Genomic DNA, 12,257 nt, shown 5'->3' on the forward strand with positions numbered 1-12,257 from the left:
GAGCTTGGGGGTGCTGAGGGGAAACAGTCCTGCTCCACTTATCTTCTCCCTGAAGCTGTCCTCACCTCCATTCAGCTGCTGGATTTCCTGAGGCCTGACAAAAAGATCATGGAATTGAAACGTTAACTCTTTTTCTCTCTCCACAAATACTAAGAAACTCCAGCATTTTCTGTTTTTATTTCAGATTTCCAGCATCCATAGTATTTGGCTTTTGTAGCTGTAATTTCCAACAGCTCAAGCCTTTCAATAAGAAAACAATTAATTTTTATCTGCAGTTCAGAGAATAACTCTTGTTTTTAAATGCTTGTCAATTAGCATGGCAACTATCTTCCATCGAAAGTTGCTCTGCAAGGTCACAGAGATGCTTTTCAGATTTTGTGTATGATAGCAGCTAAAACTGTGCGGGTCAAAATCCTTACAGTATATAAGCTGGAAATTGGCTAAACTAAAGCCAAAGGTGAAAGCAAATTGACGGGTAGAATCAAAGAGCATTTCTTTTGTGCAAGGGCAAAACTAATTCAAAAATCTTTCAAACACCAACTAGTTTCTTCTGTGATTGTTGTCATTATCTGTCATATTAAACTTGTATAGGATCTTTGTTGGACCACACTTGCCGTATTATGAACAGTTCTGGTCTCCATAATATAAAAAGGATATAGAGACACCGAAGAAGGTGCAAACAAAATTTACCAGAACTGAGAGAACAAAAGAACAAAGAACAGTACAGCACAGGAACAGGCCATTCAGCCCTCCAAGCCTGCGCCGATCTTGATGCCTGCCTAAACTAAAACCTTCTGCACTTCCGGGGTCCGTATCCCTCTATTCCCATCCTATTCATGTATTTGTCAAGATGCCTCTTAAATGTCTCTATGGTACCTGCTTCCACCATCTCCCCCGGCAACAAGTTCCAGGCACTCACCACCCTCTGTGTAAAGAACTTGCCTCGCACATCCCCTCTAAACTTTGCCCCTCTCACCTTAAACCTATGTCCCCTAGTAACTGACTCTTCCACCCTGGGAAAAAGCTTCTGACTATCCACTCTGTCCATGCCGCTTATAACTTTGTAAACCTCTATCATGTCGCCCCTCCACCTCCGTCGTTCCGGTGAAAACAGTCCGAGTTTATCCAACCTCTCCTCATAGCTAATGCCCTCCAGACCAGGCAACATCCTGGTAAAACTCTTCTGTACCCTCTCCAAAGCCTCCACGTCCTTCTGGTAGTGTGGCGACCAGAATTGCACGCAATATTCTAAGTGTGGCCTAACTAAAGTTCTGTACAGCTGCAGCATGACTTGCCTATTTTTATACTCTGTGCCCCGACCGATGAAGGCAAGCATGCCGTATGCCTTCTTGACTACCTTATCCATCTGCGTTGCCACTTTCAGTGACCTGTGGACCTGTACGCCCAGATCTCTCTGCCTATCAATACTCCTAAGGGTTCTGCCATTTACTGTATACCTCCCACCTGCATTAGACCTTCCAAAATGCATTACCTCACATTTGTCCGGATTAAACTCCATCTGCTATTTCTCCGCCCAAGTCTCCAACCGATCTATATCCTGCTGTATCCTCTGACAATCCTCATCACTGTCCGCAACTCCACCAAACGTCCGCAAACTTACTAATCAGCCCAGCTACATTTTCCTCCAAATCATTTATATATACTACAAACAGCAAAGGTCCCAGAACTGATCCCTGCGGAACACCACTAGTCACATCCCTCCATTCAGAAAAGCACCCTTCCACTGCTACCCTCTGTCTTCTATGACTGAGCCAGTTCTGTATCCATCTTGCCAGCTCCCCTCTGATCCCATGTGACTTCACCTTTTGCATCAGTCTGCCATGAGGGACCTTGTCAAAGGCTTTACTGAAGTCCATTTAGATAACATCCACTGCCCTTCCTTCATCAATCATCTTTGTCACTTCCTCAAAAAACTCAATCAAATTAGTGAGACACGACCTCCCCTTCACAAAACCATGCTGTCTCTCGCTAATAAGTTCGTTTGTTTCCAAATGGGAGTAAATCCTGTTCCGAAGAATCCTCTCTAATAATTTCCCTACCACTGACGTAAGGCTCACCGGCCTATAATTTCCTGGATTATCCTTGCTACCCTTCTTAAACAAAGGAACAACATTGGCTATTCTCCAGTCCTCTGGGACCTCACCTGTAGCCAATGAGTATGCAAAGATTTCTGTCAAGGCCCCAGCAATGTCTTCCCTTGCCTCCCTCAGTATTCTGGGGTAGATCCCATCAGGCCCTGGGGATTTATCTACCTTAATGCTTTGCAAGACACCCAACACCTCCTCCTTTTTGATAATGAGATTACTGAGACTGTCTACACTCCCTTCCCGAGGCTCATTATCCACCAAGTCCTTCTCCTTGGTGAATACTGATGCAAAGTACTCATTTAGTACCTCGCCCATTTCCTCTGGCTCCATACATAGATTCCCTTCTCTGTCTTTGAGTGGGCCAACCTTTTCCCTGGTTACCCTCTTGCTCTTTATATACGTATAAAAAGCCTTGGGATTTTCCTTAATCCTGTTTGCCAATTACTCCTCATAACCCCTTTTAGCCCTCCTGACTCCTTGCTTAAGTTCCTTCCTACTGTCTTTATATTCCTCAAGGGATTCATCTGTTCCTAGCCTTCCAGCCCTTACGAATGCTTCCTTTTGCTTTTTGATGAGGCTCACAATATCCCGCGTTATCCAAGGTTCCCGGAATTTGCCAAACTTATCCTTCTTCCTCACAGGAACATGCTGGTCCTGGATGCTAATCAACTGACATTTGAAAGACTCCCACATGTCAGATGTTGATTTACCCTCAAACAGCCGTCCCCAATTTAAATTCTTCAGTTCCTGCCTAATATTGTTATAATTAGCCTTCCCCCAATTTAGTACCTTCACCCGAAGACTACTCTTATCCTTATCCACAAGTACCTTAAAACTTATGGAATTATGGGTCACTGTTCCCGAAATGCTCCCCTACTGAAACTTCGACCACCTGGCCGGGCTCATTCCCCAATACCAGGTCCAGTACGGCCCCATCCCTAGTCGGACTATCTACATATTGTTTCAAGAAGCCCTCCTGGATGCTCCATACAAATTCTGCCCCATCCAAGCCCCTAGCACTAAGTGAGTCCCAGTCAATATAGGGGAAGTTAAAATCACCCACCACTACAACCCTGTTACCTTTACATCTTTCCAAAATCTGTCTACATATCTGCTCCTCTACCTCCCGCTGGCTGTTGGGATGCCTATAGTAAACCCCCAACATCGTGACTGCGCCCTTCCTATTCCTGAGCTCCACCCATATTGCCTCGCTACATGACCCCTCCGAGGTGTCCTCCCACGGTACAGCTGTGATATTCTCCTTAACCAGTAATGCAACTCCCCCACCCCTTTTACATCCCCCATTATCCCGCCTGAAGCTTCTAAATCCTGGAACATTTAGCTGCCAATCCTGTCCTTCCCTCAACCAAGTCTCTGTAATAGCAGCAACATCATAGTTCCAAGTACTAATCCAAGCTCTAAGTTCATCTGCCTTACCTGTTATACTTCTTGCATTGAAACAAATGCACTTCAGACCACCAGTCCCGCTGTTCTCCGCAACATCTCCCTGCCTGCTCTTCCTCTTAGTCTTACTGGCCTTATTTACTAGTTCCCCTTCATTTATTTCAATTGCTGTCCTACTGCTCTGGTTCCCACCCCCCTGCCACATTAGTTTAAACCCTCCCGAGTGACGCTAGCAAACCTCGCAGCCAGGATATTTGTGCCCCTCCAGTTTACATGCAACCCGTCCTTCTTGTACAGGTCCCATCTGTCCCTGAAGAAATCCCAATGGTCCAGATATCTGAAACCCTCCCTTCTGCACCAGCTGTTCAGCCATGTGTTTAGCTGCACTATTTTCCTATTTCTAGCCTCAGTGGCACGTGGCACAGGGAGTAATCCCGAGATTACAACCCTCGAGGTCCTGTTTTTTAACTTTCTGCCTAACTCCCTAAACTCCCCCTGCAGGACATCATCACTCTTCCTGCCTATGTCGTTGGTACCGATGTGTACCACAACCTCTGGCTGTTCACCCTCCCCCTTCAGAATGCCCCCTGTCCGTTCCGAGACATCCTTGACCCTGGCAGCAGGGAGGCAACATACCATCCTGGAGTCTCTTTCACGTCCACAGAAGCGCCTATCTGTGCCCCTGACTATAGAGTCCCCTATAACTATTGCTCTTCTGTGCTTTGTCCCTACCTTTTGAACGACAGCGCCAGCCGTGGTGCCACTGCTCTGGCTGCTGCTGTTTTCCCCTGATCGGCCATCCCCCTCAACAGTATCCAAAACAGTATACTTGTTAGAGAGGGGGATAGCCACAGGGAATTCTTGCACTGACTGCCTACCCCTTCTAGTGGTCACCCATCTATCTGCCTGCACCTTGGGTGTAACCACTTCTCCAAAACTCCTGTCTATGACACTTTCCGCCACCTGCATGCTCCTAAGTGCATCCAGTTGCCGCTCCAACCGATCCATGCGGTCTGTGAGGAGCTGCAACGGGGTACACTTCCTGCAGATGTAGTCGTCCGGAACGCTGGAAGCGTCACGTACCTCTCACATCTCATAGGTGAAGCACTTCACCCCTCTGTCATTTCTAGCACTAATTAGTTAATTAATATAAAATAAATAAATATTTATTAAATGCTAACTAAATTATGATACACTTAACTATATGGTCCCTAGTGCTAGATTTCTACAATAAATACTAAATGCTAACAAATACAGTAATCTCCTCCCTCTGGTTCAGTTACTCTATTTATTATTTAGCTAATTAGTGTCTTAATCAATTTTTATCAGTTTTATTTTCAAATTCAGTACGGATTCCCTGCCAGCCAATCAGGTCACAGCTTTCTTGTGACTCACTTTTTCAGTTTTTTTTTCCCCACCCGAGGTAACTTACCGGTCTGGAACTCCGCCCTCCGAGTCTTCTCCGAGAATGTAGGCCGCGAATCCCCGAGGTAAGTTTTTTATACTTTCAGGTCTGGAACTCTGCCCTCCGAGTCTTCTCCGTGAATGTAGGCCACGAATCCCCGAGGTAAGTTTTTTATACTTACCGGTCTGGAACTCTGCCCTCCGAGTCTTCTCCGTGAATTAGAGTTATACAGCACAGAAACAGACCCTTCGGCTCATCGTGTCCATGCCAGCCAACAAGTACCTAACTATTCTAATCCCATTTTCCAGCACTTGGCCCATAGCCTTGTATGCTATGGCGTTTCAAGTGATCATCTAAATACTTCTTAAATGTTGTGAGGATTCCTGCCTCTACCACCCCTTCAGGCAGTGGTTTCCAGATTCCAACCACCCTCTGGGTGAAAAAATGTTTCTTCAAATCCCCTCTAAATCTCCTGCCCCTTACCTTAAATCTATGCCCCCTGGTTATTGACCCCTCCGCTAAGGGAAAAAGTTTCTTCCTATCTAACCTATCAATGCCCCTCATAATTTTGTATACCTCAATCATGTCCCCCCTCAGCCTTCTCTGATCTAAGGAAAACAACCCTGGCCTTTCCAGTCTCTCTTCATAGCTGAAATGCTCCAGCCCAGGCAACATCCTGATGAATCTCCTCTGTACCTTCTCCACTGCAATCAAATCCTTCCTATAGTGTGGTGCCCTGACCTGTACACAGTACTCCATCTGTGGTCTAACTAACGTTTTATACAGCTCCATCATAACCTCCCTGCTGTTATATTCTATGCCTCAGCTGATAAAGGCAAGTATCCCATATGCCTTCCTAACCACCTTATCTGCCTATGCTATTGTCTTCAGTGATCTATGGACAAGTTCACCAAGGTCCCTCTGACCCTCTGTACTTCCTCGGGTCCTCCCTTCCAATGTATATTCCCTTGCCCTGTTAGTCCTCCCAAAATGTATCACCTCACACTTCTCAGGATTAAATTCCATTTGCCACAGCTCCGCCCATCTTACCAGCCCATCTATATCGTCCTGTAATCTCAGGCTTTCCTCCTCACTATTTACGACACCACCAATTTTTGTGTCACCTGCGAACGTACTTATCATACCTCCTACATTCATGTCTAAATCATTCATGTACACGACAAACAGCAAGGGTCCCAGCACCGATCCCTGCGGTACACCACTGGTCACAGGCTTCCACTCGCAAAAACAATCCGCAACCATTAACCCTAAGCCAATTTTGGATCCAATTTGCCAAATTGCCCTGGATCCCATGGGATCTTACCTTCTTAACCAATCTCCCATATGGGTCCTTATCAAAAGCCTTTCTGAAGTCCATGTAGACTACATCAACTGCCTTCCCGTCATCTACACACCTAGTCACTGCCTCAAAAAATCAATCAAGTTAGTTAGACATGATCTTCCCCTGACAAAGCCATGCTGACTATCCATGATTAATCCCTGCCTCTCCAAGTGGAGATTAATCCTGTCCCTCAGAATTTTTTCCAATAGTTTCCCAACCACTGATATTAGACTCACCGGCCTGTAATTACCTGATTTATCCCTGCTACCCATTTTGAATAATGGCACCACATTCACTGTCCTCAAGTCCTCTGGTACTGGTACCTCTCCTGTGGCCAGAGAGGATTTGAAAATTTGTGTCAGAGCCCCTGCTATCTCCTTCCTTGCCTCACATAACAGCCTGGGATACATCTCATCCGGGCCTGGGGATTTATCCACTTTTAAGCCTGCTAAAACAGCTAACACTTCCTCCCTTTCAGTGATAATATGTTCAGGTATATCACAATCCCCCTCCCTGATTTCTACACCTACATTGTCCTTCTCCACACCGATGAAAAGTAATCATTTAAAACCTCACTGATGTCCTCCGGCTCCATACACAGATTGCCACTTTGGTCCCTAATGGGCCCCACTCTTTCCCTGGTTATCCTCTTGCCCTTAATATACTTATAAAATGCCTTAGGATTTTCCTTTATCTTGCCCGCCAGTGTTTTTTCATGTCCCCTCTTCGCTCTCCTAGTTACCTTTTTTAGTACCCCCCTATACTTTCTATAGTCCTCTCGTGCCTCCGCTGTTTTCAGCGCTCTGAATCTGCCATAAGCCTCCTTTTTTTCCTGATCCAACCCTCTATATCCCTTGACATCCAGGGTTCCCTGGACTTGTTGGTCCTTCCCTTCACCTTAACGGGTACATGTTGACTCTGAGCCCTCACTGTTTCCCCTTTGAATGACTCCCAGTGGCCTGATGTAGACTTTCCAACAAGTCGCTGCTCCCAGTCCACTTTGGCCAGATCCTGTTTCACCATATTGAAATCGGCCTTCCCCAATTCAGTACCTTTATTTCCAGCCTTTCTTTGTCCTTTTCCATAACTACCTTAAATCTTACAGAGTTATGGTCACCATCCCTGAAATGCTCCCCCACTGACACTTCTACCACTTGTTCAGCTTCATTCCCTAGGATTAGGTCCAGTACTGCCCCTTCTCTTGAAGGATTTTCTACGTACTGGCTCAAAAAGCTCTCCTGTATGCATTTTAAGAATTCCGCCCCCTTTGAGCCTTTTACACTAAGACTATCCCAGTTGATATTAGTTAAGTGGAAATCCCCTACTATTATTACCCTATTATTTTTACACTTCTCTGAGATTTGCCTACTTATCTGCTCCTCTATCTCTCCCTGACTTTTTGGAGGCCTATATAGTTCACTCCCAGCGAGGTGATTGCCCCCTTTTTGTTTTTAAGTTCTACCCATATGGCCTCATTTGAGGAACCTTCTGAGATATCATCCCTCCTTACTGCAGTAATTGACTCCTTGATCAACAGTGCAATGCCACCTCCTCTTTTATCCCCTCCCCTGTCACGCCTGAAGATTCTATATCCTGGAATATTGAGCTGCCTGTCCTGCCCCTCCCTCAACCATGACTCTGTGATAGCAACAATATCATAATCCCATGTGCTAATCAGCGCCTTCAATTCATCTGCCTTACTAGTAAGACTCCTTGCATTAAAATAGTTGCAATCCAGCCTTGCATTTTTCACTTGTGCCTTAACAGGTCTATATTTGCTCTGCTTTCCAGACTGACTCAGTTTCTCTTCTATATTTGACTGTGCATCACCCCCTTCTGTACCTCCACTCTGTATCCCATTCCCCTGCCAAATTTGTTTAACCCCCCACCAACAGCACTAACAAACCTCCCATCAAGGATGTTGGTCCTGTTCCAGTTCAGGTGCAACCCGTCCAACTTGTACAGGTCCCAACTTTGCCAGAAACAGACCCAGTGATCCAGGAAACTAAAGCCCTCCCTCCTGCACCATCTCTTCACCACGCATTCATCTGCTCTATCCTCCTATTCCTATAGTCACTAGCACGTGGCACCGGGAGTAATTCAGAGATTACAACCTTTGAAGTCCTGCTTTTTAATCTGCTACCTAGCTCCCTAAATTCTTGTTGCAGGACCATATCCCTCTTTTTACCTATGTTGTTGGTACCAATATGTTCCACGACCTCTGACTGCTCCCCCTCCCCCTTCAGAATGTCCTGCAGCTGCTCCATAACATCCTTGACCCTAGCACCAGAGAGGCAACATACCATCCTGGAGTTACGTTTAAGGCCACAGAAATGCCTATCTGTGCATCTTATGATAGAATCTCCTATCACTATAGCTCTCCCACTCCTTTTCCTTCCCTGCTGTGCAGCAGAGCCATCCGTGGTGCCACGAACTTGGCTGTTGCTGCTTTCCCCTGGGAGGCCAGTTAGGACAGTTCATAATGAGTCCAGTAGAATTGACACACATACAATACACTTTTGACACACTGCGGGGTGTCTGATGTGTGATTGCTGCTATATTAATGATATGTGCAGAGATCGATGACTATTACTATTTAATAAACTCTAACTGATATGTAACTGACCTCTGCTGGTAGAAATTTCTGCGCATTTGCACCCAGAGACACCTGTAATCGGTGCATATAGCAAATACCCAGGCCGGAATTTTATGCTCCTCAAATGAGTGGGCTGGTGGTGGGAGCATGGTGGGGCATAAAATTGAGTGGGAGGCAGGGGGGGGGGGTGCCTTTTCCAATTTTACGTGGGGCAACAGTGGCAAGAAACGGCCCACCCACCCAGGCCAATCTAGGCCCTTAAATGACCAATTAACTGGCACTTAAGGGCCTTGGTCTCAGGTATTTTACCCTTGGCTGACGGGCGGCTGAGGCCTCAAAAAGCCCGCCTGATGAAACCAGGTGGCCTGCTTGCAGGCTGGTGGGGAGGCCCTCCTGATCGTCCCCCTGTGCCCAACGGAAGGCCACCCTCGAAGCCCCAATCGCCCCCAATACACAACACCCACCCCCCCACTAACTGACCCCCCCCCCCTTGCCTCGCTGGGAACCGACCGATCGTCCTCGGTGAGGCTCTAAAAACATACCTTTTTTCCAGGGCTGTCCTTCATCTTCTTGTGATGGCTGGGTGTAGTCCCTGCAGTGGCCACCGCTCCTGGTGGCCCTGCTGGGACTAAGAGCTGCCGGCCCGCTGATTGGCCAGCAGCTGTATTAGGTGGGAATTCTTGTCTCAAGGAGGTGGAAGCCCTGCCCGAGACCAATTACAGGCTTGGCGAGCAAAAAATCCCGAACTTACGGCCGGTGAATGGGGCCTCCCACCCAATGAAAAATTCCGGCCCCAAAGTAAAAGATCAAGAAAACTCATATGCACGTAATTACCTCGGCCTGAATTTCCTCATTCTTTTATACCCATTTATTGATCCTTATGCCCTAATGCATCTCGAGTCATTCTAAAGGCTCCGTAACCAAGTACAAGTACACAAATTTTCTGCAATTACACTGGTTCAAAACTGATGTGAAATTAAGCCAAAAGTTTAGGTGCAGCAGGTAACAAAATAAGTTTTTTGATGCTTTTATCGTGATTTTTGAGCAATTTCTCCTCACTGTAATTTCTGTTTCTTTGAATGTCTGTTAATGGCATCGGTATAAGTCACATTAAAAACAGAAATGCTTCCATGACTGCATGCTCTTAAACATGATAAAGTTTCTGCATTGGGTGCAATTTCCCAATTATCAAAATGCTCTCAAAATTGCACTGATTAGGTTACAGCTCAAGCCACTGCTAAAAATAATTTGCATAATCATATAAAATCTTCCATAAACCAGTGCAAACAAGCAGCATAACACAGCATGATTGTTTTCTCTTTCCATTAAAAGTATTCCTTGATGTATTGAAGAGTAGTAAGCTTTTATTAATACAGCTGAACATGAGTTTATTACAAAAGTGATCATTTTTATTCAGAGTCTCCAGTCCTTAACCTGCAAGTAACCTGATTCAAAATCACTGAAAAAGACTTTAAAAAAAACTGCTGACCCATTTATTATTTCCATTGGTGTATACTAGTCAGTTTCTTCGTAAATTAAATATTTTTTGTGTCGTAAGAACTTTAAAAATGTGTCTGCTAGTGCCTACGTGCCTAAGAAAATTAGTGCAATTTGAAGAGTCTTACCTAACTACAGCAATTGTTGTAATCCTGCACTATTGATCACGGGGTGTGGCCAGTTTTGAGAATGAGGGCTGATTTAGCTGAACTGATCTTGAACTACTGTAAAAGATTGCGGAAACTTGAGCATGAATGGTTTGGGGTGTAATTTGCTACATTTAAAATTCACTGATCTTTTATGCCGATATTACATTGATATTACTGGTGTAAAGGAGTGGAAAGGCGACGCCGATGTGCCTTATTGTACATGAATGGTAGTCAGATAGCTTGAAACTTTAATTGTTATACTTAAGGAAGGAATATATACTGATTTCCGCTTGTTTACGCTTATTTTTACATTCAAGCTTTAATGAAATTGGCAAGATACTTGAGCGATTTTTTAAATCATTCACAGGATGTGGTTATTGCTGGCAAGGGAAGCATTTATTGCTCAACCCTAGTCACCCTTGAGAAGTTGATGGTGAGCCAGCTGAGTGCTTGCTGGGCCATTTCAGAGCAAACCATATTATTGTGAGTCTGGAGTCACATATAGGCCAGACCTGGTAACAATGGCCAATTTCCTTCCTCAAGGACATTAGTGAACCAGATGGGTTTGTTAAATAAAAACAACAATCCAGTAATTACATCATCACCATTACTGATACTAACATTTTTAAAATTCCAGATTTAATTAATTGAATTTTAGCTTCTTAGCCACTGTGGTGGGATTTGAACCCTTATCTCCAGATCATTAGCCCAGACCTCTAGATTACTAGTCCAGTAATCTAACCGTTCTGCTACCAGATCCACAGAGCTAGAAAGCAGCAAAATGGGTAAGTGAATGCACGTAATTTGAGTTGAAAGTTCCCAATAATGATCCACAAGATATTTCACCCCCTGATGTTCTTTAGGCACAGCTGGCAGTGTGCGTAAAGTTGGGGTCATTAGCGGCTGCTGTTTGGGTGCTATTGGTGCCTTTTTGGGACGAAAATGATGTCTGATGTGCACGCACACACTTCTGCTGCGAATTGTGCCAGGTGCCATCTTGATAAAGGACAAACATGAGGTGTCCTTTGCCCACAACTGAAGCAGCCATTTGACCATTTGCATATGCAAATAAGAGGCCTAATGGCTTCTTCTGGTCCCTGCTGCAAATTTGATCTGCCATGAGGCAATCAGTGTTAGTGCTGACTGCCTCCAGGAAAAGCAATTCTAAACACTGCGTAAATTGCAAAAGTAAGTACTCACCAAAATCACTGCCACACCCAGTCCCAAGATCTCCTCAGTCTTGATTCCAATGTCCAGGCCCTTCACCTCCCATCGCCCCACGGCCTGGCCCCACCCTCCAAACCTCCCACCAATAGCACTCCCAATCCCCTAACAACACTCCCGAGACCTGCAATTTTTCTACCCGATCCCCCACCAAACCCCGATCACAGACTCCAAAGCCCACAATTCCTCCTCCATCGCCTTGCAATCCAACCAAATCACTTATTGGAAATCGCAGCACGAACCTGTGTGGACAGCTACTGCAGTGCGATCTACTTAATGATGAAGTCTGAGGCCCAAAGTCTGGGGCTCCTCAGACCTCCCGTTTGAATGCAGGCTGTTAACAATGTGCAGGTAAGGTGCCCAAAAATGGGTGCTTTTGAATTCCTAAGCAATTGACTTTCAATGCATTCATCACATAAGGCAGAAATGAGACCAAACCTGCTTCATCAAGACCTTGAATTTACTTTTAGATTTAATTCCCAGCAAACTGTAACAGCCCACTTGCTTCCTGTCCTTAAATATATTTTTGTCT

The sequence above is a fragment of the Heterodontus francisci genome, chromosome 6 (genome assembly GCF_036365525.1).
Source record: "Heterodontus francisci isolate sHetFra1 chromosome 6, sHetFra1.hap1, whole genome shotgun sequence".
NCBI lineage: Eukaryota > Metazoa > Chordata > Chondrichthyes > Heterodontiformes > Heterodontidae > Heterodontus > Heterodontus francisci.